The sequence below is a fragment of the Mustela putorius genome, unplaced genomic scaffold (assembly GCF_011764305.1).
Source record: "Mustela putorius furo isolate JIRA1106 unplaced genomic scaffold, ASM1176430v1.1 tig00003909_pilon_pilon_pilon, whole genome shotgun sequence".
Lineage (NCBI taxonomy): Eukaryota > Metazoa > Chordata > Mammalia > Carnivora > Mustelidae > Mustela > Mustela putorius.
Window position 1 is genome coordinate 41430758 of NW_025422057.1, and position 27896 is coordinate 41458653.

The window sequence follows — 27896 nt, forward strand, 5'->3', positions numbered from 1 at the left end:
ACTGTAGGGGCATACTGCCACAGACCATGGGGTCAGACAGACCTGTGTTCACATCTGGTTGTGCTGCCCATGAAATGCCACCCAGAACAAACCACTGAACATCTGTGAGCTCCCGTCTTGTCTCCCAGAAGTAGCAATAACACCCATGAGCAGATGTGAGATGGAAGGCCAGGGGATTTTATGAGGACTGGCACAGGGTCTAGAAGTTGGTCAGCCCTAAGCAGGAGTAGTGGTACTAATATTCCCATCATCATGGTGCCCCCGACCCCAGGGCTGAGGCCATGTGTGGAGGGTGTGGGGAAATCATCCCTGATGAAAGCATCTCCAGCCAAATAAGCTGTGGGCCCGCAACTCTCTGATTCCTCCTGTCTTCTGCACCAACCTGCTGCGCGAGGAGGGAGGTGGGCAAGAGACCCCACATAAGTAGGCTCTTCTGGTTTAAAGCACTGAGCCGTGTAGCTGACCTGACAGCTTCGTTTCTCTGATTATGTCCCCTGGACACGCACAGGCCATGGCGTCGCAGCAGCCTGTCAAACTGCAGGTGCAAATGGCAGTCATCGTCCGTCCCCCATGGTGGCCAGGCCGGGGTGACACGTGCCTGCCGCACACCCACTGACAGCTTAACTCAGCATTCCTGTTCTGACCTTTTCAATTGTTGCCCTCTTGAGGAAGCTGCCACAACGTGACAGTCACTGAGAGGCCAAGCTCAAGGCAGGATCCTGGACCCCAAATGAAATCAAAGGAGGCATTTCATCAGGCTGTCAGTTGAAATAAATCAGTGGGTCAGAGAGCCTTGGGAAGCAGACAGAGGACGAACATGAGACTCAGGACCTTTTCAGCCCCTCAGGGTACTCTCCAGGGTGAGGCAGAGGCCTCTGCTAGCCTTCCTGCCTTTATGTCTGGTCCCCAGCCCATCCTCAGCTCAGTGCCCTCTGGCCCTGTGTGGGTGTTTGGTGTTAGTGTGACTTCTGTTGAGTGCTGGTCTTTGCATGGTGAATAAATCCCATGGCCAGAGCACCTAGAAAAGCTGGCAGGGTGAGCACAGACTCAGTTTCTCCACTGTGGTGGCTCAGGCTGGCATCTCCTACACAGGGCCCGAGGGCACTGAGCAAGCCTCTTCCCAACCCCCGCCTGGCCTGAGAGTGTGAGGTCCCTAGCCCCCATCAAGGCCAGGCAGGTCCTCCCTCAGCTCTAAGGCTGGGGCACGGGGTGACACTGGGCTTTCTGCAAGCCCCTCTGTCCACTTTCCCGGGTTCAGTCTACCCCTCCCTTGAGGCCTCACTCCCAGGAGTCTGCCCCTTGCCCCTTCCCTGATTCACTGGCCCCCTGGATTCACACAGCCCTTGGTCTGTCCCTCTCATTAGTCACTTGTCACTTTGTACCTGCCGTGACTTTGCCTTGGCTGTGTCACCATTTATTTTTACCATTCAGTACTTTGATATTTTCTCAGACTTTGTGAAGGAAATTTCCAAACCTACAGCAAAGTGGAAACACCAGTACAAGAAACAGCCCCATCTCTACTACCTGGGTTTTACAGTTCATATTTAATATCTGACCATATTTCATTATAATTTTGTCTATCTAATGCTTTCTCTCTGTCTTGCAAACACCCATCTATGCCCACACACAAATACAGACACAATGCATCTTAATTTTTTGTGCGCTTCAAACCAGTTACAGGCATCAGGCTACCTCATCCCCAAAACCCATCATTCTGTATGTATTTCACTGTTTACACCGATATTTGTTAAGAGTTCTCTTTTTTAAATTGCAGCAAACTTTAGTGTATCATTTGATGACTTCTGGTAAATGCACACCCCAGGAAGACACAGAAAACCCCTCAGATCACTTGCCAGGCGATCCCCCTCCCCCCATCCTGAAGGCAACTGCCCTTCTCAGTTTTTCTCCCATAGGCTAGTTTGCTGCTTTAAAACATCCTCTCGGTGGACTCATGTGGTACGAACACCGTGTTTGAACATCATGCTTGCTCTGGTACTCTTGGCACGGTGGTTTGGAGATTCATCCTTCCTGTGTGTGTGCTGGCTGGACTTGGAGTTTTGTGTCAGGGAGGAAGGCTGGAGGGGGCACGCTGTCATTCTTTTTTCTGTCTGTGACTGGCCCAGAGCGAGTCCGTGGTGACACGTAGCAGGACCCAGGGCAGAGGAGGGCTCTCCTCAGAGATCCAGTGAGCAGGGCTGCACTGTGTGCAGAGGGCAGGGTGGGCTGTGTGGGGCAGGAGCCCCCAGAGGGGGAAGGCAGGACCCACGGTGCTGGGCAGAGACACCTTTGCCACCAACATGGGTAGCTGCTATCCATCTACCATGATCAAGCTCCCCTTTCATCCCATCCTCTGTCTGCCCGAGATAACTACCATAGACAGTTCATCGTATGTCTATACAGAGCTATCTAAATATGCTTTCCAAGGATGTTTTTACATGAATGGGGTCATGCAGTATGTAACATTCCCCAACCATCAGCACATATTCCATTCTACAGATGGAGGAAGTTTATTTCACTAGTCTCCCTGGTCAATATTCTGGTTGTTCCTAACGTGGCTACAGCAGGCTGTGAACACCGTGAGGCTCACTCTGTGGGCATGGGTCAGGATTCCCTGGGTCAATCCCACAAGTAGGATTGCAGCATGAAGAGGACACACAGGATAAGTATTGGTCAGTAGAGTCGGATTTCTCCCAAAGAGCCTGTGCTGAACAGCAGGGGGTATTCCCAGAGCCTGACCCTCCCCAGGGCAGTCACGTCCACTTGTGTGACCTTGTCAGTCACATGGTCAGTGGGTTGCCCTTCCTCACTGCTGGTTTCCTCCTGGCCTCCTTGGGGAGCTCCTCTCTCTGAAGCCCTGGGAGGCCCACTGTACAACTTCTTCTCCAGAAAGAAAATTCTCCATCCAGAAGGACCAGTCTCCCTTCCAGGGGATCTGGGTCCTCATGCCACCCAACTGCTGCGATGCAATGGCCCCTTGTGTAGGAAATGCAGCTCCCTCCAGCCGATGTTAGTCTGTGCTTCATTTTCATCCAGTGGTGGTTACTGTTGGAGGAATTGGGTGGGGGGTCTTGGAGCAGAAGGCGCAGTTACTGGACAGAGCAAAATCCTTTAACTCCACATCTCTTCTGCTCAAAAATCTGAGCCCATCACCCTGCTTTCCACTTACAGAGTTTTGCCAAAGTGACAGGACCCTCTGAGAGCAGCAGTGCCTGGGGACACAGATGGCACTGCTACAGAGGAGGAGTGATGATTGAGGAGGGCCCCGAGGGCTACAGTGCACACCTCATGGGAAGGGGGCATGTGGGCAGAAGGACAGTGTGCAAGATTCCCGAGGAGTGCAGGCTCTGTGAGGTCCCAGGCTGTCAGGCAGCCCTGCCCTCATCGGCCGCCCTATATCCTGCGCAAACTGGTGATAGCTGCTCAGAACTAAGAGAAGAGCAGAAGTGGGACTTGCCTTGGGCACATGAGGCCAGATCCTAGCCCTGTACCTGCCAGGGCTCCAGGGAAAGCCACCTGCCCTCTCTTAGCCTCAGCTTCCTTCTGTGTAATTTAGGGCATAATGCCTAGTGCGGGCATGTTGGGAGGTGAGGGAAAGTATAGATCAGCCCATAGAATATGCTGTTCGTGGGGAGTGTTATTTTGGATGAACACCGGCATTACACACCTTGGCCTGGCACAGATTTGCCCACTTCTGGTTCCTTCTGCCTGTTTGCTAGTGGCAGGAAGAGTCTACTTGCTGTTTTGGCCTCCTCTGGAGCCTGATCTCACCTGCAGACACACACAGCCCGCTGAATTTTCCCTTCTCTGCCTGTATCTAATAACAATGTGGGCTATGCATTTACTGTTGTCTTGCAAGGAAATACTTTTTTGCAATAAAAAATCCTGGGATAATGTGTAAATGCTACTTCTGTGAGACTGAGGGGCAGCAGCTGTGTTCAGGGTGGCCTTAGCTGGGCTGGCTAATGGTTTCAGGGGAAATAACCCCAACTGCTTGTTTCAGGCCAATTACGGAGCGCTGTGTCATGGCTGGCAGGGTGAGCAGTGAGTAGGCAGCCTAGCGCAATCGAATTCAAAGCAGCATTGTGGTACTGGCTACTGTATGTGGGAAAGGACGTGTTCCTTAGGGATATGAAGTCTACCCGGAGTAGACTACATGCAGATTTCTTTGCATAGGCCAACAGCTGGACTTTTCTGTCCTCTATCAAGTCCTCAGTACTCTCATCTTGCTTCCATGTGGTTCATGCTCCTTTAAGGCAGAGACGCTGGTGTCAGGAGCCTTCAGAGGCCAAGCAGGTACCATGAGCTGAAACAGTGAGTCAGGGAAAGCCAAGGATGATGTGCTGCAGTGTAATGGAGAAAAGGCAGCCACTGGCGCCAGGGAGATGCTCCCTTGTGAGCAGGACTGTGGCCCCTGGCTAAGCCAATTGTTGCCTTGCAGAATTGTAAACCCACTGATGCCAGGTGTTCCCATTTTCCAAAAATCCAGTAATCTGGATTTTTAGGGAAACTATGTAGACTTTGAGTGCTGACTTCCATTTTTAGAAAATACTTTAAAGACAAACATACCATGTCAGGAGGTCTGCAAAATATACAGAGTAAGAATCTGTTTTCTTTAAAGCAGAAAATTTTCAAACTTTCCCTCAATCAGTGGGAGATGCAGTAAGAACTGAAGTAGGAGAAATCAGGACAGCCATATCCAAGGTTGCACTGGAATTCTGAGAAATTGTTCCAATAACTCATTGACCTAAGGCAAATCAAGCTTTAGGAACTGGAATGACCTATGCTGGGAAAGGTACAGAGGAGGATGCTAATGACATTGCGCTTGCAGCTGAAGACCTGCCTGTTATCCTGGCTAAATCCTTACTAGGATTTATCCCTCCTGGCTAGAGCCTATCTACTAACTATCCTCTCTGTCCCCTGCTGTTTACCTCCAGCACCAGGAAGCACCAGGGGCATATAGCAGCCTGGTGAAGGTCTAATATCTCAGTGTCTCCACACTGAGAGAGGAAGTGTTTGCTGAACCCCAGGTGGATTAGTAATGTCCATGAAGCTTCAGGAGGAGGCAGTGGAGATGTAATCATCTGTAAACTTCCAGAACCACAGTTGAGACTGGACTTCTCTTTCCCTGGCAAATTCTTCTGCACAGGGTCCTGGGCTCCTTGCTTGCCACGCCTTAGTCCAGGTCCTACTCCTGGGATCTCCAGCCTGCACAGAGGAGGAGAGGCAGGATGAGAAAACCCTAAGCATCAGAAAGTCACACAGGCACCAGGCCTGGGTAACCAGCTCAGGCATGGGACAGGGCTGTCTCCAGGCTTGTGGTCCTGGCTCTTCTCTCATTCATGTGGGAGACCCCATGGAGAGCATTGCCTGTACCCCTCAGGGAGTACTTGGGCATTTCAGGGTTTGAAAACCAGGACTAGCATTGCCCCCATGGAGGAGATGAGGCTGGATGCCTTCATGGGCTCCGTGGGTCAGGGATGGATGTGAGGGGACCCTGAGTGTTCAAGTCCCCTCAGCACTCCGAGAGGACTCTCAGTGACACTGGGTGAGGATCTGGCCCTGGAGTGTCACACATGTTGGTTTGAACATAGTTGCTTCCTCAGGAGGAGACCCTGGGAATAATATTCTGGGGTGACCTGCTATAACTAGCAGATAAGACGGGAGGCAGCCCTAAGTTCTGCCTCACACAGACCTTCAAATGTTGCCTTTGCAGAAGAATATGCTGTGACATTTTATGATACTGCCTTAGATCTATACACAAAGGATGAAATTGTTTGCAGATACAAGTTGGAATTCAAAGCAGCATTTTCTACGGGTAAGTAGCCCCAATGTTGCCTCCAAGTGACAAGTCCCCCACTTCAGGCTGCCTTCCCCTCAGCCAGCCAGGCCTTCAGAGCCCTTGCTGACCATGCACTGTGAACATTGTGAGGATAGACCCATGTGGACAAGGGGAAGGAGGGATCTGACTGAGAATTTGGGAAGTCATCAACCCCAAAACACAAGAGCCTCTTGGAGCAGGGCTTTCCCCCTACTGAGAATGGCTCTGGGTGCGGGGTGTGCCCCAGAGCTGCTCTCCCCTCCCTTGGCTCAGCACTCACTTGTTTTGAGTGACAAGGACCCAAATCCATGAAGATTGCTGGTGGAAACAGAGGCAGCCCTGGGGCTCTGAGCATGGGCCAGGTGCACTGGTAGTTTCCCCGGAGGGTACATCACCTGGGACGGAGAGAGGCTGCCAGCTGCCAGGCCCGGACCCTGGAATCCTGGCACAGGCGTATGTCACATGTGTGACCTTCACCAAATGAGGAATCTATTCTCAGCCTCTCTTTTCTCTGCCATAAAATGAGGCCAATATGGTAGCTGAACTAACTAAGCCATGTTGCCTATGTAAACCAACGTTTGGGAAACAGGCTCAGGTGTACCTCTGTAGGGTCGAATGGCTTGAGGAAGTACACGGGTGGACAGGCAGATATGCCCTTAGTGCTGAAGTGGGTGTGATTCTCCCCAGAGATCTGGGGGGCAGGAAGACTTGCTGTGTCGTCCTTTGCTTTCCCATTTAGCCCCCTGATGCCATCATTTGACCTGATTATAGTATGTTCAGTGACATCCTCCTCCAATCAATCCTTAGCAAATGCTCTCCCCTGGGGTATCTCTAGTCTCTCTTCTTTCCTGTGGGCACACAGAACAAGATAGGGCCCTGCTGTGGCCACATTCCCACAGCTGCAGTGTGTAGATGGCCTCAGGGGATTAGATTTTCCTCACTCAGTACTTTCTCAGGAGTGGCTTAAGGACTGAGGAAGCCTTTATTTGGAGAACAATGTTCATGGAGCCCTTACTGTACCAAGTAATGCGCTAAGCGCCTTGCATATACCATGTCCCTAATTTCTCAAAACAGACCTATTGTTATTTCTTAGTATAGCTCTGGGATGAGGCAGAGGGGTAATAATGAATTTGCCCAAGGTCTGGAGCCACTGTAGAAAGAGCTGGAAAGCAGACAGAGGCGATCTTATTGCTTAGTCTGGGCCTTGCCTTGCTCAGGTGACATTTTTTTTAAATATAATTTTTTATTTTTTATAAACATATATTTTTATCCCTAGGGGTACAGGTCTGTGAATCACCAGGTTTACACACTTCACAGCACTCACCAAAGCACATACCCTCCCCAATGTCCATAATCCCACCCCCTTCTCCCAAACCCCCTCCCCCCAGCAACCCTCAGTTTGTTTTGTGAGATTAAGAGTCACTTATGGTTTGGCTCCCTCCCAATCCCATTTTCTTTCATTTATTCTTCTCGTACCCACTTAAGCCCCCATGTTGCATCACCACTTCCTCATATCAGGGAGATCATATGATAGTTGTCTTTCTCTGCTTGACTTATTTCGCTAAGCATGATACGCTCTAGTTCCATCCATGTTGTCGCAAATGGCAAGATTTCATTTCTTTTGATGGCTGCATAGTATTCCATTGTGTATATATATACCACATCTTCTTGATCCATTCATCTGTTGATGCACATCTAGGTTCTTTCCATAGTTTGGCTATTGTGGACATTGCTGCTATAAACATTCGGGTACACGTGCCCCTTTGGATCACTACATTTGTATCTTTAGGGTAAATACCCAATAGTGCAATTGCTGGGTCATAGGGCAGTTCTATTTTCAACATTTTGAGGAACCTCCATGCTGTTTTCCAGAGAGGTTGCACCAGCTTGCATTCCCACCAACAGTGTAGGAGGGTTCCCCTTTCTCCGCATCCTCTCCAGCATCTGTCATTTCCTGACTTGTTGATTTTAGCCATTCTGACTGGTGTGAGGTGATATCGCATTGTGGTTTTGATTTGTATTTCCCTGATGCCGAGTGATATGGAGCACTTTTTCATGTGTCTGTTGGCCATCTGGATGTCTTCTTTGCAGAAATATCTGTTCATGTCCTCTGCCCATTTCTTGATTGGATTATTTGTTCTTTGGGTGTTGAGTTTGCTAAGTTCTTTATAGATTCTGGACACTAGTCCTTTATCTGATATGTCGTTTGCAAATATCGTCTCCCATTCTGTGAGTTGTCTTTTGATTTTGTTAACTGTTTCCTTTGCTGTGCAAAAGCTTTTGATCTTGATGAAATCCCAATAGTTCATTTTTGCCCTTGCTTCCCTTGCCTTTGGCGTTGTTCCTAGGAAGATGTTGCTGCGGCTGAGGTCGAAGAGGTTGCTGCCTGTGTTCTCCTCAAGGATTTTGATGGATTCCTTTTGCACATTGAGGTCCTTCATCCATTTTGAGTCTATTTTTGTGTGTGGTGTAAGGAAATGGTCCAATTTCATTTTTCTGCATGTGGCTGTCCAATTTTCCCAGCACCATTTATTGAAGAGGCTGTCTTTTTTCCATTGGATATTCTTTCCTGCTTTGTCGAAGATTAGTTGACCATAGAGTTGAGGGTCTATTTCTGGGCTCTCTATTCTGTTCCATTGATCTATGTGTCTGTTTTTGTGCCAGTACCATGCTGTCTTGATGATGACAGCTTTGTAATAGAGCTTGAAGTCCGGAATTGTGATGCCACCAACGTTGGCTTTCTTTTTCAATATCCCTTTGGCTATTCGAGGTCTTTTCTGGTTCTATATAAATTTTAGAATTATTTGTTCCATTTATTTGAAAAAGATGGATGGTACTTAGATAGGAATTGCATTAAATGTATAGATTGCTTTAGGCAGCATAGACATTTTCACAATATTTATTCTTCCAATCCAGGAGCATGGAACATTTTTCCATTTCTTTGTGTCTTCCTCAATTTCTTTCATGAGTACTTTATAGTTTTCTGAGTATAGATTCTGTGTCTCTTTGGTTAGGTTTATTCCTAGGTATCTTATGGTTTTGGGTGCAATTGTAAATGGGATTGACTCCTTAATTTCCCTTTCTTCTGTCTTGCTGTTGGTGTAGAGAAATGCAACTGATTTCTGTGCATTGATTTTATATCCTGACACTTTACTGAATTCCTGTATAAGTTCTAGCAGTTTTGGAGTGGAGTCTTTTGAGTTTTCCACATATAGTATCATATCATCTGAGAAGAGTGATAATTTGACTTCTTCTTTGCTGATTTGGATGCCTTTAATTTCCTTTTGTTGTCTGATTGCTGAGGCTAGGACCTCTAGTACTATGTTGAATAGCAGTGGTGATAATGGACATCCCTGCCGTGTTCCTGACCTTAGCGGAAAAGCTTTCAGTTTTTCTCCATTGAGAATGATATTTGCAGTGGGTTTTTCATAGATGGCTTTGATGATATTGAGGTATGTGCCCTCTATCCCTACACTTTGAAGAGTTTTGATCAGGAAGGGATGCTGTACTTTGTCAAATGCTTTTTCAGCATCTATTGAGAGTATCATATGGTTCTTGTTCTTTCTTTTATTGATGTGACTGATTTGCGGATGTTGAACCAACCTTGCAGCCCTGGAATAAATCCCACTTGGTCGTGGTGAATAATCTTTTTAATGTACTGTTGAATCCTATTGGCTAGTATTTTGTTGAGTATTTTCGCATCTGTGTTCATCAAGGATATTGGTCTATAGCTCTCTTTTTTGGTGGGATCCTTGCCTGGTTTTGGGATCAAGGTGATGCTGTCCTCATAAAATGAGTTTGGAAGTTTTCCTTCCATTTCTATTTTTTGGAACAGTTTTAGGAGAATAGGAATTAGTTCTTCTTTAAATGTTTGGGAGAATTCCCCCGGGAAGCCGTCTGGCCCTGGGCTTTTGTTTGTTTGGAGATTTTTAATGACTGTTTCAATCTCCTTACTGGTTATGGGTCTGTTCAGGCTTTCTATTTCTTCCTCGTTCAGTTGTGGTAGTTTATATGTTTCTAGGAATGCATCCATTTCTTCCAGATTGTCAAATTTATTGCTGTAGAGTTGCTCATAGTATGTTCTTATAATAGTTTGTATTTCTTTGGTGTTAGTTGTGATCTCTCCTCTTTCATTCATGATTTTATTTATTTGGGTCCTTTCTCTTTTCTTTTTGATAAGTCGGGCCAGGGGTTTATCAATTTTATTAATTCTTTCAAAGTACCAGCTTTCATTGATTTGTTCTATTGTTTTTTTGGTTTCTATTTCATTGATTTCTGCTCTGATCTTTATGATTTCTCTTCTCCTGCTGGGCTTAGGGTTTCTTTCTTGTTCTTTCTCCAGCTCCTTTAGGTGTAGAGTTAGGTTGTGTACCTGAGACCTTTCTTGTTTCTTGAGAAAGGCTTGTACCGCTAAATATTTTCCTCTCAGGACTGCCTTTGTTGTGTCCCACAGATTTTGAACCGTTGTATTTTCATTATCATTTGTTTCCATGATTTTTTTCAATTCTTCTTTAATTTCCCAGTTGACCCATTCATTCTTTAGAAGGATGCTGTTTAGTCTCCATGTATTTTGGTTCTTTTCAAACTTCCTTTTGTGGTTGAGTTCTAGCTTTAGAGCATTGCCGTCTGAAAATATGCAGGGAATGATCCCAATCTTTTGATACCGGTTGAGTCCTGATTTAGGACCGAGGATGTGATCTATTCTGGAGAATGTTCCATGTGCACTAGAGAAGAATGTGTATTCTGTTGCTTTGGGATAAAATGTTCTGAATATATCTGTGATGTCCATCTGGTCCAGTGTGTCATTTAAGGCCTTTATTTGCTTGCTGATCTTTTGCTTGGATGATCTGTCCATTTCAGTGAGGGGAGTGTTAAAGTCCCCTACTATTATTGTATTATTGTTGATGTGTTTCTTTGATTTTGTTATTAATTGGTTTATATAGTTGGCTGCTCCCACGTTGGGGGCATAGATATTTAAAATTGTTAAATCTTCTTGTTGGACAGACCCTTTGAGTATGATATAGTGTCCTTCCTCATCTCTTATTATAGTCTTTGGCTTAAAATCTAATTGATCTGATATAAGGATTGCCACTCCTGCTTTCTTCTGATGTCCATTAGCATGGTAAATTTTTTTTTTTTTTTTTTTTTTTTAAAGATTTTATTTATTTATTTGACAGAGAGAAATCACAAGTAGATGGAGAGGCAGGCAGAGAGAGAGAGAGAGGGAAGCAGGCTCCCTGCCGAGCAGAGAGCCCGATGCGGGACTCGATCCCAGGACCCTGAGATCATGACCTGAGCCGAAGGCAGCGGCTTAACCCACTGAGCCACCCAGGCGCCCCAGCATGGTAAATTCTTTTCCACCCCCTCACTTTAAATCTGGAGGTGTCTTCGGGCTTAAAATGTGTTTCTTGGAGGAAACATATAGATGGGTTTCGTTTTTTTATCCATTCTGATACCCTGTGTCTTTTGACAGGGGCATTTAGCCCATTAACATTCAGGGTAACTATTGAGAGATATGAATTTAGGGCCATTGTATTGCCTGTAAGGTGGCTGTTACTGTATATGGTCTCTGTTCCTTTCTGATCTACCACTTGTAGGCTCTCTCTTTGCTTAGAGGACCCCTTTCAAGATTTCCTGTAGAGCTGGTTTGGTGTTTGCAAATTCTTTCAGTTGTTGTTTGTCCTGGAAGCTTTTAATCTCTCCTTCTATTTTCAATGATAGCCTAGCTGGATATAGTATTCTGGGCTGCATGTTTTTCTCATTTAGTGCTCTGAAAATATCATGCCAGCTCTTTCTGGCCTGCCAGGTCTCTGTGGATAAGTCAGCTGCCAATCTAATATTTTTACCATTGTATGTTACAGACTTCTTTTCCCGGGCTGCTTTCAGGATTTTCTCTTTGTCACTGAGACTTGTCAATTTTACTATTAGGTGATGGGGTGTGGGCCTATTCTTATTGATTTTGAGCAGCGTTCTCTGAACTTCCTGAATTTTGATGCTCGTTCCCTTTGCCATATTGGGGAAATTCTCCCCAATAATTCTCTCTAGTATACCTTCTGCTCCCCTCTCTCTTTCTTCTTCTTCTGGAATCCCAATTATTCTAATGTTGTTTCGTCTTATGGTGTCACTTATCTCTCGAATTCTCCCCTCATGGTCCAGTAGCTGTTTGTCCCTCTTTTGCTCAGCTTCTTTATTCTCTGTCATTTGGTCTTCTATATCACTAATTCTTTCTTCTGCCTCATTTATCCTAGCAGTGAGAGCCTCCATTTTTTATTGCACCTCATTAATAGCTTTTTTGATTTCAACTTGGTTAGATTTTAGTTCTTTTATTTCTCCAGAAAGGGCTTTTATATCTCTCGAGAGGATTTCTCTAATATCTTCCATGCCTTTTTCGAGCCCGGCTAGAACCTTGAGAATTGTCATTCTGAACTCTAGCTCTGACATATTACCAATGTCTGTATTGATTAGGTCCCTAGCCTTCGGTACTGCCTCTTGTTCTTTTTTTTGTGTTGAATTTTTCCGTCTTGTCATTTTGTCCAGATAAGAGTATACGAAGGGGCCAGTAAAATACTAAAAGGGTGGCAACAACCCCAGGAAAATATGCTTTAACCAAATTAGAAGAGATCCAAAATCTTGAGGGGGGAGAAAGGGGATAAAAAGAGGTTCAAAAAGGAAGAAAGAAAAAAAGAAAAAAGAGAGAAAAAAAAAAAAGAAAAGAATTTAAAAAAAAAAGAAAACACCTAAGAAAAATATAAAAAAGAAAAAATATATATATTAGATAAACTAGTAAAAAATCGTTAAAAAAGAAAAAGGTAACAGTTAAAAAAAAATTTACCCGAAGGCGAGAAAAAAAACAAAAAATGAAAAAAAAATTAAATTAACTGCGAGACTAAAAAAAATCACAGGGAAAAAGCCATGAGTTCCGTGCTTTGCTTTCTCCTCTTCTAGAATTCTGCTGCTCTCCTTGGTATTGAAACCGCACTCCTTGGTAGATGAACTTGGTCTCGGCTGGATTTCTTGTTGATCTTCTGGGGGAGGGGCCTTTCAGAAAGTGGTTGTTTTTCTGTTTCCAGAATTGCTGTTCTTCTTCTCTTCGATCTGCCGATGGATTTTCAGGTGTTTGCAATCTTTAGATAAGCTATCTAGCTGATCTCCGGCTAGCTGAAGTAGTCTCAGCCTGCTACTTCTCCGCCATCTTGACTCCTCCCCTCTCAGGTGACATTTTTAAGGAGTGGTGGACGCAACCTATCTCCTAGAAAATGTGCTCAGATACTTCCTCTGTGGCCTGTGACTGTACTGGTTCGCACCCTGGAGATCACCAGTGTTTCTCTCCAGTGTGGGCTGGTGCCAGGGCCTTACATGGGAGAATCCAACACATACTCCTCTGCATTTCAGCAGTTGGCCATCTGCATGCATTCAATGGCTCGTAGCAAGTGGCCTAGGAGGATTTTTTTTTTTTAATTGCCAAAACCTCTGATGTACTGATGGGGAGTGAAACAATTTTTTCTAATTATATTTTTCTTAGGTTTGTATGTCTGGGAAAACATTTTAGAAAATACAGAGAAGCCTATAGAAAATTTTAAAATCAGTATTGCAATGTGCCTTATGTTTTCTGTCTTTAGTGTGTAATGTTTTTACATTTTGAGAAATTTTATACTAGTTTAAATAAATAAAGTATTCAGCTTAATCAGTTAATAGTGGTCTGAAAATTCCTTTCCACTTCAGCAAGCTTCTGGGCCCTCAGTATGCCAGCTACCTGCCATCAGTTCCTCTCTGCTCTGGACTGTGAACACCCTACTGAAAAGTAAATTGCATTTCTTAGGGGTTTTTTTCCCCCATTAACCCCAATTACCTCTCAGCCACAACTGCCTTTCTTGAAATCTTATGTGGTGGTTAGCATTCATCATCAGCCCAGTGGAGGGGTCAGACAGTTCAGGAGCTCATAGCTAACATGAGCATTGAGTTAAGCCAGGGCTGGTCCATATGGAAACGAATAGTTCTGTAGGGAATAGTCCTGGCTTGTGACCAAAGTTAGAGGGATGAAAAGAGTTTGGTCTCAGGAGAGAGAGGGTGCCAGAGCTGCAAGAAACAGAACTGTTCTGAGCCTCTTGAGTGCCAACTCCCAGGATCCCATTTAAAACACACACACACACACAGAGAGAGAGAGAGAGAGAGAGAGAGAGAACAAAGACAACGAGAGGGCCTCTTCCTTTCTCATACTTTGCTACCTCACTAAATGGTACCACCATCCACCCAGGCATTGTGGCCAAACCCTGCCAATCAACTCTGCTTCCTCTTTGCTTTTGCTCCAACAACCTCAATATCCAACACGCGGATCTGGCCAGCCCCTGGTCAGATTCATCATGTTAGAATAAAAATCAAACCCCTTCCCAGGGCTCACAATGACCTTCCCACCTCTCACTCACTTCTCTCCACAATAACCTCAGCTAGTTATGCCCCAGGCCCTTGGCACATGCTGCTCACAGGAGCCAGACACTCTTTCCTTGGATCTTTCCCTGGCTTTCCCCTCACCTGGTTTCAGTTCTAACATCCTCTCCTCAAAGATACTTCATTTGGGGTGGAAATTTTCAGCAGTAAAGAAAAGTAACAAAAATTGTAGAATGAGTTTGACACAACTTCACCTACTTTCAATAATTATCAATGCTGGACAATCTGGTTTTATTGATGCCTTCACCATGGAGTATTTGAAGCAAATCCCAGCCATCACATCAGTGAAGTCACTGAAGAATACAGATTTCTACTTCTGTAAAAGGAAATGGTATCTCTTAAGGACAGGACAGGTCTCCCCATTCCTAAGCTGTGTCTTTTCCCTTCCACTCTCTGTCCTCCCCTTGCTTCTTGTCTCAGCACTTTTCACTGTCTGCATTTATTTTGTTCCTTGTTAGTTATTTCAATGTCTGTCTCCCTCCAGTCCCTTGCGAACTGGGACTCAGCCAGGCTTTTCCATCCAACTGGAACATTCTAGAGAACCTGGTGCACAGTAGGGGCTCAGAGGAAGACAGAGGAGAGAAGCTGGTGTCTTTCAAAGTGTTAACTCTGCTTGCCAGGGGCTGGCAGAAAGGAAGAGATGGATGAAAGGACATGGCATTAACATTATTCCATTGTGATATTTCTTTTAGATAAAAAAGCCATATTTAAGGATGATGAATCTTTATTTTGCCCAGGACATATCTTTGAGAAGCCTGGAAAGTAAGTATCTCAGGTCAGCGGCCATGTGGGCAGTTTTTGTCACCACGAGGTGTATAGAATGTGGGATGGTACTTTTCCTGGTGCACCACATGTCTTTCAGAATGCTCAGGGCATTCTTCATGACTGTTCTTACCAGTGGTGCTCTGAGATGCTTGGGGATCTGCTGTGGCCCAGTCTGTACTGAAGATAGAAGTATAAGACCTGTCGTCCCCAAGGATGGTCCTTTTGCTCCAGGCAACCTTTCCAAGCTAAGCCAATGTACTCTGTAAATAGAGGAGTCAGTCACCAAGCCACCCTCCCTGAAACTTAGCCCATGGCCATGAGGGATTCTGACCCCAGGGAAGACAGTTCATGCCTGGTCAGCCTTTACTGTAGAGGTTGACCTCAAGTGCTTAGGGTGAGCCCCCTTACCTATGCTGTATGCTCAAAGGTGGCCCCAAGGTGTGATGAGCAATCCATTGCAATGTGAAAAGCTGCGGGCTGTGGTGTGAACAGAGTATAAGAACTATACCTATCCAGGTGGTTCTTACCATATGACCTTTCTGTGCTTCAGGGTGATCATCATTGAATACAGCCTAAACAATGGGGTTACCTTCATTGAGGAGAACATAAAAGCCACCAGCCTGAACTCTGTGAGTGCCATGGTGGAACTGCAGCCCTCCTCATGGGCAGTCCAGGGTGCCTGTACTGGATGCAAAAGAGGGGGACATGGTAGCAAGGGCCTGAGCAAGTAGCTCCTGCAGACAGGCAGCTGGGGCAGCTTCTCACAGCCAGCTTGGGGCCCTCATCCTGTCATCGGCAAGCTGTCCCCATACTCAGACTTCTCAGGTGCCCTGAGAGGAGGTCCATAGGAGTCCCTGCAATGCAGCCACCTCTCTAGGCCTTGCAGAAACTCATGTCACTGGAGGCACATGAAAGACGACAGCCAGAGCCCTGAGCAGACCCTAGAAATGGTGCTGAGCTCTGACACCTGCCTCCCCCCTTGCCACCTCTCCTGGCCCTGCTGTTTTGTGGGGGAGCTCAGGGCTCCATCCTGCATTCCAGCCAGTTAGCTGAGAGAGGCTTGGGTGCTGTGGGCTAGGAGCCAGAATCCAGGACCTCTGGGACACTGGGACACTCCAAATCCAGGTCCCGGACACAGGACATCTAGAGGGTGGGTTAGGGTGTGTTTCCACCATATGGATGCAGCTGCTGGTACAGCCGAACCCACACATGCCCATCACTGGCCCAAGCCCCAGCCCACTTGGGAACCACGCCCCCCGCAGTCATTTGGCAGAGATCATCAGCCTCCCCTCTACCTCCACTGCTTTCTCATGATCCTCAGCTGTCCCTCTCTGCTAGCGCTCTCTAACCCTACTCTCCTGCAATGGGAGGGGAAGCAACCAGAGCTGTGGGAAGGGCCTGGGGCTCAGCTCAAGGACAGGCACATAAACAAAGAAGGTTCTGCTCCCAGGTTCCTCCTCCTCAGAGCTCCAGGTCTCCTGGATACCTGGCATAGGGCACCATGACATGGGCGACAGAGAGGGTTAGGATGGAGAAGACAGCTGCCTGGGAGGAGGGATGATGGTGCCTAATTGCTACCACTGTAGTGTCTTGTCCCAGCTGGGGAGAGTCCCAGCAGTGCTGACAGTCCTCCGACTGTGTCTTCGCTTATGTCCGGACATACATTCCTGAATCAGCAGACTGACTCACCCATGTGCCCACCAGGAGTCCCACCAACCACAGCCCGCCCCCTGCAGACACATGTCAGAAAGACCTCAGGAGGAGCCACACCACCCTGGGCTCTGACCCTGCCTCTCACTTCAGCCGCTTTGTCTCCTCGACACAGACCCTCAGTCTTCTCCCTCCTCTGCCTCTGGGAAAGGAGACCACTTAGCTTAGGGCAGGGCTGTGCAACATGTCCGCCGAGGGGTGTAGTGTCTTTGTCCACTGGCTTTGTCCCACCATGCAGATTCTGCTCCCTGGTCAGGGCTCTGGGACAGAGCCTCTGAGCAGGGCTGGTGGTGCACTCTGTGGCCCAGGGCTCTTCAGTCGCTCTCTGGGTGCTGTGTCTGTCCTCCAGCCTTCAGTGTTCCCTGGGGTGGGGAAATCGGAGGTCCATGGGAACAGGTGGATGGGGAGGTCTGGTGTGGGTACTAGGGTATGCTCCCAGTAAGAGGTCACTCATGCCCACCCCTGTCTCTGACATGACTGGATTTTGCAGGGTGACCCATTAAAGTCCATAAAATGAACAGAGATAACCACAATACCCACAGTGACCACAACGCCTACAACAGCCACAACAACCACAATGACCACAATGACCATGACAACCACCGCGACCACGATGACCACAAGAACCACAATGACCACGCGGACAACCACGACACTCACTACAACCACATCTATGACTATGACAACCACACAGGCAACCATAACACCCACAACGACCAAGCGGACACCTACAACACCTATGACAACCACGTAGACGATCACAGTGTCCACCACTGTCACATGGGGGATGACTGGGAAAGCAATAGTCACACCAGTGTCCACAGGGCCCATGGTTGTCACAGAAAAGCCAATCCTTGACAAATCTCTCCTCTACCCAGTGCTCGTCCCCACCCTGCTCATCATCCCTGTGGTTATCTGCTGCATCTGCTGCTGTAAGAACGTGAGTGAGCTCTGGCTGCACAGCCTGGGACATGGCCCGCCTAAACCACAAGGGATCCAAGCCCATTCCACCCTTAGATTCTGCCTTGGGGCTGCTGCCCATCAGCAACCAGGTCCTCACAGGAAGAACCAGAGGCACGGCCTGTCTTCTCCTCCTGGGCAGAGATAGACTGTGTCTGAGGGACCACTGGCCTCATGCATGTCTCTGGAGGTGGCCTGTGAGCTGTCCTGGCCACTGGGGAGAAGCCACTCCAGGACCCAGATGCCAGGGAGGCCTCACAGCAGCCAGGCTTCTGGAGACTCAGGCAGACTGAGCACCAGATAAGGCCTCTGGTGCTGAGGGAAGAGCGTGGCCCCTACAGGAGGCACTGAGAGCCCTAAGGGAGAACCCTCCAGGCTAGGAGGGTTCCTGACCTCTAGGACATCTGAGCCTTGGACACCAACAAGACTTTCTGCCCTTGTACAGCAGGCCTGGCTTTCCTTTCTCCTTGCTGCTGGCCAGGGCATGCTGGGCCCCTTGCTGGCCACAGAGGGACAGGAATGGACCTGCCACCAGCCTTGCCCTCAGGAACTCACAGTCTAGTGTCTGGTCAGGACAGGTATCTGGGGATGGAGGGTAAATTGTCACCTTCATGGGTATGGCAAGCAGAGTCCTAGCAAAGGACAGACACTGGCCCTGGGAGAGGCAGGAGGGCAGACACACTGGCCGCTGGGTTTGCAAGGGCCCCGGCCAGAGCTGGTGAAGGAGGAGGGGACAGTAGACGTGGGAAAGGACAGAACAAACCTGCAGGACACAAGCAGGTCCCATTGGGCCGGAGGGGGAGCTGTGAAGACGGAAAGAGGAGGTGGGCACTGCCATCCCACAGTGGGGATCAGAGAGGGCTGCTAGGAATTGGTAGGTACGGGAAGGGGAGGAAGGGAAGTGGGGGAAGTTCTCCCATCTTCATGTGATGGAAAGGCTGCTGACAAAAACTACCAGCTGGGGTGCCTCTGCCAAGGACCAGGAAGCCTACTCCGATTGTCTCCCCGTGCACCCTGGAGGGAGCTCCGATCCCCTTTGAATAACCCAGGAGCCTGAGGCTCAGGGCGGTGCAGCTGGTTAGCCAGAGATCATGGGCAGTGGGCTCATAGACTGTCACCCTAAAGTCCATGTTCTGTTTTCCTGCTGCTGAATAAGGTCTCCTCCTGTCTGCATGGTGGACCCAGCTCCCTCCATGCCACTCCAGCCTCTGTCCGTGTCTCTTTTTAACATTCTAGACTGACAAGGAGCCACCACCAATGGAGATAATAGAAAGTGTAAGTCATGATTTTGGTCCTGATGCGGTCTGCATCTTCGATGCCCACACTGAACTTCACACACAAGGGCTCCTGCTGCCTGTGGGATATTTGCACTCCCTGCCCCAGCACCTCCCAGCTCCCTGCGCAAAGAGAGCTGGCAGAAAGAAGAGAATAACTGAGGGACAGTGGGGTGGGGGGGGGTGGCTCAGAAGGACTTGGGACTCATAACACCCTTCCCATGTGTGCAGCTCTGCTGCTCCAGGGACTTTGCCCCCGAATTAGCAACTTGAGGTAGCCCGTTTCAGCAAGCACCGGGATCCCTATTAAAATTTAGGGACTTTGGGTCAATTTCCAAAGGACTGTTTGAGAGAGTCGGGTGAACTTTGAGAATAGGAACCTTAGACTTCAAACGTTGGTCCTCTGCCTGGACTCTGATGTATGTTGGGCTGCATGTCATTGATTTCCATCCCTGTCCCCTGGCAGGGCCAGGAGCTTGGCTAGGGTGGGACTCTAGGGACATGAAGGGTTATGGAGGTTGGAAGGTGTCTTACCTGGCATCAAGCTGGAAGACAGACCCAGTCCAGGTGAGCACAGAGAGCCAGGGTCAGGGAGCAGGCTCAGATATCCCAGGGTGGGAGCCAAAACCTGGTTTTGGAAAAAAAGAGTTATATGGCTAGACCGTGTCCTAAAGGGGGTACCAGAGTCTGGTACCCCCTTTAGGCTGGTAGGAAGCAGGCCTCACTGCCTGTGGCTGTACAGGGACTGGGCGCAGTGCCACGTGCTGAGAAAGAATCTGCCAGGGTCGGGTGAGTGCGGCCCTGTCCCCTGCCAGTGCTCCCACCTGGACAGCCCTCCTGTACACTGCAGAAACACACGACTGGGCTTCTCCCCCAGGGGTAGCCCCAGGAGACCAAAGGGACGGGGTAGAGTTTGGTGGTCTTCTGGGAAAGTGCCATATTTGCAAGTGCATTGGGTTTGCTTGTTTTTCCCCTGGGGAGACTGTCACAGAGCACGGTGCTCCTTGAGGCTCCTCTAAACCTCCTAGCAGTGCTCTTTTCCTGAGTGGCCACTGAGGGGCCACATGTCATGTGCCTCTGTCCAGGAGCTGCTGACAAAGAAGCAAGCTGTGCTTTCTCTTCGTAGGAGTCAGACACGTGTATACAGAGATGCACTCCAGTGGTCATCCCTTGTTGTCCCTACGAGGAAGACATGAGTCGCATAGAGGTAGGAAGAGCTCTATAGGGAGGGTGCTATGACCACCAGGTAGGCTGAGGAAGAAAAGGAAACAGTCCGTTCATGGCCCACGGGAACCGTGGCTTCGGGGAGATGAACTTTATGGAAATGGACACTGATCCCTTGGCACTAGAGGAAAAGCAGACTGCATCCTGATCCCCAGACCCAGGAGAGAACAGAAGGGATGGTCCCTGCCTCCACTACCTCGCGGGACCCAGCACTAGTGTCTCCCCCTTGGCATGGGCCCAGGTTTGCAGAAGTTGGTAGCTGGCTATAGCTTGGCAGTCCTGGGCTCGCTCAGAGCTGCTCAGCAGCTCCAGCAATGGCTTGGGGTTCACCAGCCAGCAGGGGGATGACGAAACACAAGCTCAGTCATAATCAGGATCCTATGGGTCAGAAACAAAATTTTTTACAGGAGAATTCTGAGCAAGGTTTATTCACTATTAAAAGTATCCAGAAATACCAGTGGCTCCTGCGAGCCTTTCATGTGTCTGCTCAGGAGGGTGAGGGACTGAGCTAACTCCATTGTCCTGGGGATCCAGTGACATGGAGGGACCAGGGCCTCGTGAAGGAGAAGGCCTGCAGGAAATGTTCTCACCTCAGGATGTGCTAGGCCCCCACCCAATAGGGAGCCCCCAGCTCTGCAGGGGGTTGTGAAAACCAGGATGGGTAGGCCCTAGGCAGCCCAGCATGAGGAAGACATGTTTCCGATTCCAGAGACCCCAAATATAAAAGGCTACTAGGTCCCTGCCCCAGGTAGATGCTCTAGGGCTCACTCAGTGTGTTCCTGGGGATAGAGCCCTCTGGGACCATCTCAAGCCAGAGAGAACTGTACCCTCTGGAGGTGACTGCCATGCCTACAGCTTCCTCATGGCTACATCTGCTTCTCAGGACAAACTGGATACCCTGTGTGACTTTGTTCAAAGCTGCCACCAGCTGCCATTGATGTGGTGTCGGTGTCAGCCTGGTGACCAGGTAAGCAGGAGCATGGGAATGCTCGCCATGGGCCAGCAGGCCTTTGCTCTTTGCCCTTGACCATTGCACTCCGGGACTGTGGGTCAGAGATTGTGTCTAGGCACCTGCCAGGAGGATTCCAAGACATGGAGAGGTGGTGTTCCTGAGGCTCACAGGCCAATTTGGGTCTGGCACCTACATTTTCATGCACATCCTCTCCAGAATAACAAGAAAGTTATTATGACCCAGTGCCTCCAAACTTAAGTCAAAGAAGCTGTAAAGGGAATTTTCCTTTACTGGGAGCCAGCCAGAGAGTTTTCTTGACCCCTTCACCATCATGCCTCACCACTGAGCTCCCCCCTGGAGGTCTGCTGGCTTCCCCCACCCACTGAGATTCTCCTGTGTGGCTGACCCGCATGCTAGGACTGGTGGGGGGTGTGGTGACACCTCCATATTTTGGCCAACACTGACTGCCTTACCAGGTAGTAGAGTCCCTCCTTCTGTCATTGCCTTTGACAGTAGGGTGAAGCCAGCTTATTAAAGGTGTCCTCCATGGAACTGAATAGTAGTGATGTCTCATTTTTATAGAGTTCTTCCTGTGGGCCTGCTGCCAGTCTAAGAAGTTTCCGTATTTTCAGTATTTAATCCTGCCAGTATCTCTCCAAGCAGTTACAAGTAATATGCCCATTTTACCAAGGAGGGAAATAAGGCACAGAGAGGTCTAGTGACCTGCCCCAGATCACAAACCCTGGGCATGGCAGAGTTGGTCTTGAACCTCAGGGTCTGGTCAACACTTGAACCCCTTGTCATGTCAGCACTGAGGTCAGTAATCTCATGATAGCTACTCTATAATATTTGTAGGGCTCAGACCTAGACCCCATGAAGAGCACATTCCTGGTTCATCTGGGAGCCACATGCTTAGGTTTTCCCATGTTCAGATCCTTTGCTCAGACTGGGCCAGAAGTCTGGAGAACACTTTGATCACCCGTATCTATAGCTAGGACTGCTTTGGTCACATTCAGACACTCACTATCTGTGACTGGGCTTGTGGTCATTCAGAATCTTTGAGCCAGTTTCATTTTCTTCTCATACCAAGAGACCCATAGGTTCTGCTGCCTTCTGTGTACTGAATTGGACATATATATTGAGGCTTGGCTTATGGTCAAAAGGAGCTGAAATTATTGCTGATCAACAAGAATTTGTTACTTGGTGAACATTGTTTCACTGCATGAGATGTACAGTCTGTACTGCTCTTGTCTGGACAAAGCACTCTGGTGTCCTGTGGGTGTGGACATAGATGAGTTTCACTCCCCACAGCCTGTTCTTCATCTGTCACATGTGGGTTTAGCCAAATTCTGTTCTTTGAAGAAAGTCTATAATGTCCTTGAAGTACACCCTGTGTCTACCAGTCATTGGTTCTTATTTAATATTTTTGTCAAGTCACTTAATCTCCCTGTGCTTCAATTAACTCTTTGAAAAGATGGGGATAACTGTATCTCCTCTACACAATCGCCTTGAGGGTAGTGATATGGGCTGCCATGAGCCCAGCACAGGGCCAGGTGCCTGGTAAATACTCAGGTATCCAGTAACTAATGTCTTCTTTTTGTGCTCCAGGAGTGGACAGGAAGATGAGCCAAGAGATATCAAGACATATCTGGTGAGGTCAGGGCAGTCAGAATGGAGGCCATGTCTGAGCCTTTCTGCTTTGGACATGAGCGCATGGGGATAGTACACCCTCAGATCCACCCTGCTACGTGACTGCCATGACACCATTGGGAAAGGCCTTGGCATCTACTGCCTTCTCCAGAAATGTTAATTCCCTTTCCATACCCTTAGTATTTCTCATGATACAAAGGAAAATTATGGTACCCACTTTCCTGAGCTTTAAAATCTGCTTTCCTCCTGACAGAGGCAGACTGCCCAATTTTTCAAATCCTTTCTCATTAAGCCTTTGTTGACCTGATCAACATTTTTCTTCCACACTAACATGTTTGAAGACTATCTATAGAAAAGACTCCATTTTGAAAATCCCAGAACATGGGAGTGAGATTAAAATATCTCTATGGACCCCAGTGTCTGAGAAAGGTAGGAGAAATGACTGAACTCTGACTTCATCACCCCTCTTCCAGGCTGTCATTGCACTGCAGGAGAACCCCCAGACTCCCACCAGGCCTGTGGTTTCTTGAGGGGGAAGAAGAGAGCCTAAGGTGGACATCTAGCTTTTCCCAGTTTTAGGGCACATTCCCAGAAGGCCCATTCTAGTCTCTCCTTACCAGAATCAAAGGAGAAAGCTGCAGGGATTGAATGTGATATTGGACTGGGATGGAAAAGATAGGCAGATCTTATAGCAACCAGTGTTCAGATATTGGCAGACTGTTCCTCTTCTCAGTGGTCCCTGAATAGAGACCTCAGCCAATGGTTCTGCCCACCACAGACTCAAGCCAATGGTCCCATATAGCCAAGGAACTTTGGGGCAGTTCCTCCTGATTCAGGTCTCCAGCCAACAAGACATGCAGCCCTTGGAGCCTGTTGTAGTCCCTCACCCAGGAAAGGAAGCAAATTTCTGTCCCCATCCACTGAAGAGTATAGCCCCAAGTTCTTGCTCAGGAAGCCCAACTAGAACACCTGAAAGCTGCATTGCCCAACCTATTGCACTGGTAACCATGGCATCCAAGCAAAGAACGCATCCACTAACTCTTCCCAACTGCAGAACCAATGTGGTGGCTCTATATGGGCAGGGAACTTTGTGGACAGTTCTGCCTGATGTTTTCCCCTAACCAGTGAACCATGCTGGCCTTGGAATCTGTTCTGCAATCCTGTATAGTTAAGGAAAATGGTTCATGGCTCTACATACTACTGAGTAGAGCATGAGGAAGCCTGAGCAGACAACTGGGGCAACTACAGAGCCCATTCTACAAGCATACTCAGGCTGGAATCAAGAAAGTGGTGCTATCCAGCTGTTCCCAGCCCGTGTCATCCCACTAACCTCTGAGCTTGGATAGTGGTCTCCCCCAAATAGAAACCCCAATAGCAAGCCCCACTTATTCAAGTACACCGTCTACTGACCATTCCAGAACCCCAAGCTGAACTGACTGGTGAAGAACTGTCTTGGCCAGAGCAAACTTGTAAAGTCAGAACAAGGAGACTGCTCAGTCAAATGTACACATACCAACATAAAACGCCGGGAATCACAATTAGTACAAATGACACAATGAAAAGAAGGTAATCAAGTTCCAATAAGTGAAGCCTGAAGAAATGGAGATATATGAGCTTTCTGAAAGAGAAGTCAGAATAACCCTCTTAAAGAATTTTAGTGAACTACATGAGCACACATACACAAAACTAAACAAAATTAGTAAAACAATGCCAGAACCAAAGGAGGTCAAGGAAATAGAGGCCTCACTGAAGTGGAGTCAGGAGGCCAGCAGGGGGAGCTCTCAGACCCCTCTCTCGGTGCATCAGTTGCAGACTCCACAGGTGTGAAGAGACCTATCTTGCAAGGTCCCAGTACTTTAGCTTATACACCACAGGAGGAAGAAAGGTTTCCTCCCACTCCAGCAACAGCCCTGCCAATGAGAAAGTGTCTTAACTCAGCCAATGCAGATTCACTATATTTCAGACTCTCAGTTTTCTCTAGTGACTTTTTGTTCATAATAGCCTTCCCAACTTACCTACTCCTCTGTAAAAGAACATTCCTCTCCTTTGTTCTCAGGACTTGTGTATGGTTTTGCAGTAACTTGCCTGTTCCAAATTGCTATTCCTGAATAAACCTATCTGTGCTGGTAAAATAACTGACAGTTTTACTTCTAAAGTTAACAGTATTTGGCAGTCAGAAGTGGGATCCAGAGAAGACCCCCAACAATTCCAAGGCTGGTGAGTAAAAAGATGCCGGTATCCCCAGAGCTAATTGGACTCACTACTTTCTTGCCAACCCTGGAGTTTGAGGGTAAGTTTTCTCCTGGATTTGAGGTCTACTCTTTGTGCTCGAGTTCTCCTGGCTTTATTCAGAATCTGTTTTAAGGCCTTGTCCTTTCTGGGAATCCTGTTTAGCCTTTGGCCTGACTATTGTTTGGAACTGGACTGTTCCAATTGTACTGTGCTGGCCTTTCGTCTGATTCTTTCTTAAACCAGGGTATTCATATTGAAACTGTGCCACTTCGAAATTTTTCTTCATGCTCCAGGGGAAAAAACTTCCAAGAAATGGGATCCCAGTTATCAAAATGCTTTGAGGCTCCCCACCACCACCACTGGGATGCTAGCTGATTTTATATTTAAAAACCATGGTCTCTCCTTATGCACACTTATAACTAAATGGGCCAACCTAATCTAATTTAGAACTTCAATCGCTATTATGGGGAACTTTCAATCTCCCCATATTTAATTTTCTCTAAATTAACTTAGAAAGTCATGGCTCCAGAAAACAAAAACAAACAACCAACCGAATGGCTTGCCTATTTTAACTGGTATCTTGAAACTTCCAAACATTTTCAGGATTCTAAGGTTGCTCTTTGCAAAAGACTATTTCTTAAATTAACTGAGGCAAACAATCAAAATAAGTTAAAATGGCTTCTGAGAACTTTTTCCCCCTCTCCTGTCTTCTTTGTCCACAGACACTTGGCAACCACTTTGTGCTCAGGCCCTAATCCTAGGCTCTCTGTCAAACTTACTTTTCCTCCAAACCTGTCCTTACTCCCTCCTCTCCTGAATCTGTTAAAACCTGTTTCTTTAAAGTTAAGTGTTCTGAGAATCTAAATAAACCCCAGATATTTTATGTTCCTTGGACTAAGGTTGAATTGCAAGACATAGTTAAAGAGTTTCCCTAAAGCAACTGAGGGAAAGTTTGCTGAAGTACTTCAAACTTACCAACAGGTTTCTCAGGTTTATATCAATTACTCCACATGCTTGTTGGTAAGTGCAAGGTTAAACACTGGATAAAACTAGCCCAGTGGGAACATCCTGAAAAAGATTTAGAGAACCCTTTTTGTCAAGATGCTAGAACACTTGCTAGAAATCTCCACTGAGCAATTGTAGTAGCTTTTCCTAAGGCTGTTGATTGAAACAAAATTCAGTCTTACTCTCAAAAGCCTAGTAAACCTGTCCGTGACTGTTACAGTTGACTCCAAATTGCTTTTTAAAGAAAATTCTGGTTTTCCTTTAGATACGGAAGCCCTCGAAATAGCATTTAACTCTGTGTTTGTTAATGGACTGAGGTAGAATCTTTCTTCTTTAGATAAAAGGACCAAGAAGGAATGGGAAACTATGTTCACTCCAGATTTATTTAATTTGGCAAACTGTTTCACCTAAAAGAAAAACCACTACAATTCTAAATTGTTAGCTCCAGCAAATGAAGACTACTCTACAGAACTTACAATCTCCTAGTCTCTGCTATTATTGAAAAGCACCAGGACATTAAAATGATAGATTGTTCTAGGCAGTATAGACATTTTAACCATGTTTATTCTTCTGATCCAATAGCATGGAATGGTCGTCCATCTTTTTGTGTCTTCTTCGATTTCTTTCATGAGTGTTCTATAGTTCCTCGAGTACAGAGCCTTTACCTCTTTGGTTAGGTTATTCCCAGGTATTATATGGCTATTAGTGCTATAGTAAATGGAATCAATTCTCTAATTTCCATTTCTGTGTTTTCATTGTTAGTGTATAAGAAAGCAACTGATTTCTGTACATTGACTTGGTATCCTGCCACATTACTGAATTGCTGTATGAGTTCTAGTAGTTTGGGGATGGAGTCTTTTAGGTTTTCCATCTAAAGTATCATGTCATCTGCGAAGAGAGAGTTTGACTTCTTCATTGCCAATTTGGATACCTTTTATTTCTCTTTGTTGTCTGATTGCTGTTGCTGGGACTTCTAATACTACGTTGAATAAGAGTGGTGAAAGTGGGCATCCTGATCTCAGTGGAAGGCTGTGAGCTATGGAGGGCACATATTGCATGGAGCACTGGGTGAGGTGCATAAACAATGAATTCTGTTACACTGAAAAGAAATTAAAAAAAAAAGAAAAAGAAAAGAAAAGAAAGAAAAGCACCAGGACATTGTGGAGATGGGGAAGGCAATTACAAACTTACACACTCCAGGCAGCTTCAGACCTCTGGTCGTTCTTTCCAGTCTCTCCTTATTTCCTAATGATGGGGCAAGGAGCTACAGGGATCCTTCACAATCCTCCCTTTTAATCAGTTCAAAGAAAACCACCCTCCAGGTGGTTTCTTTCTTCTTTAGAACTTCAATTGCTATTGACAGAATTTGTCTCTGTCGTTATTGACACTGAAGCTACACTCTCAGAACTCAACCCCACTGCTATAAAGCAGCCCCAGTCTCAGAGTACTAAAACAGTTCAAATAGTAGGGGTTTGTAATAAACCTCAACAGGTTCTTGTCTCTGAACCTATTCTCCTTTGTTTAGGCCCTTTGAGAGATACATACCATTTTCTCCTTAGTTCCTTTGCCCTATTCACATATTGGGCTGAGATATTTTAGAAAATTATCATGCCAGAATTTCTTTCTTTCAAATGGGGGGAAATAGTTATGAAATTTGACAGTAGTAATCAAAATATCCAGCCAGAGAATTAAGTAACACTTCAGCACCTTTTGTTTGCTGTATCTGGCCCTACAGCTGGGAACAATGATCATTTGTTCCTATTCGATCAGCTACAATCTTCTATACGGGAAAAAAAATCCTTCAACCAATACTGGCAGAATCCACAGTACAACTCCCATCAAGATTCTAATGAATCCTTCA

The 27896-nt window shown here is 47.0% G+C and overlaps 1 long non-coding RNA gene across 1 annotated transcript; it reads left to right on the plus strand.

The window, feature by feature from the left end:
- Positions 1 to 15578: 15578 nt before the first annotated feature.
- LOC101694353 lies at positions 15579 to 19145 on the plus strand. The gene is made up of 3 exons (XR_200443.3): positions 15579 to 15657; positions 17617 to 17678; positions 18935 to 19145. It is a non-coding gene; the product is annotated as an uncharacterized LOC101694353 (long non-coding RNA).
- The last annotated feature ends 8751 nt before the right edge of the window (positions 19146 to 27896 follow it).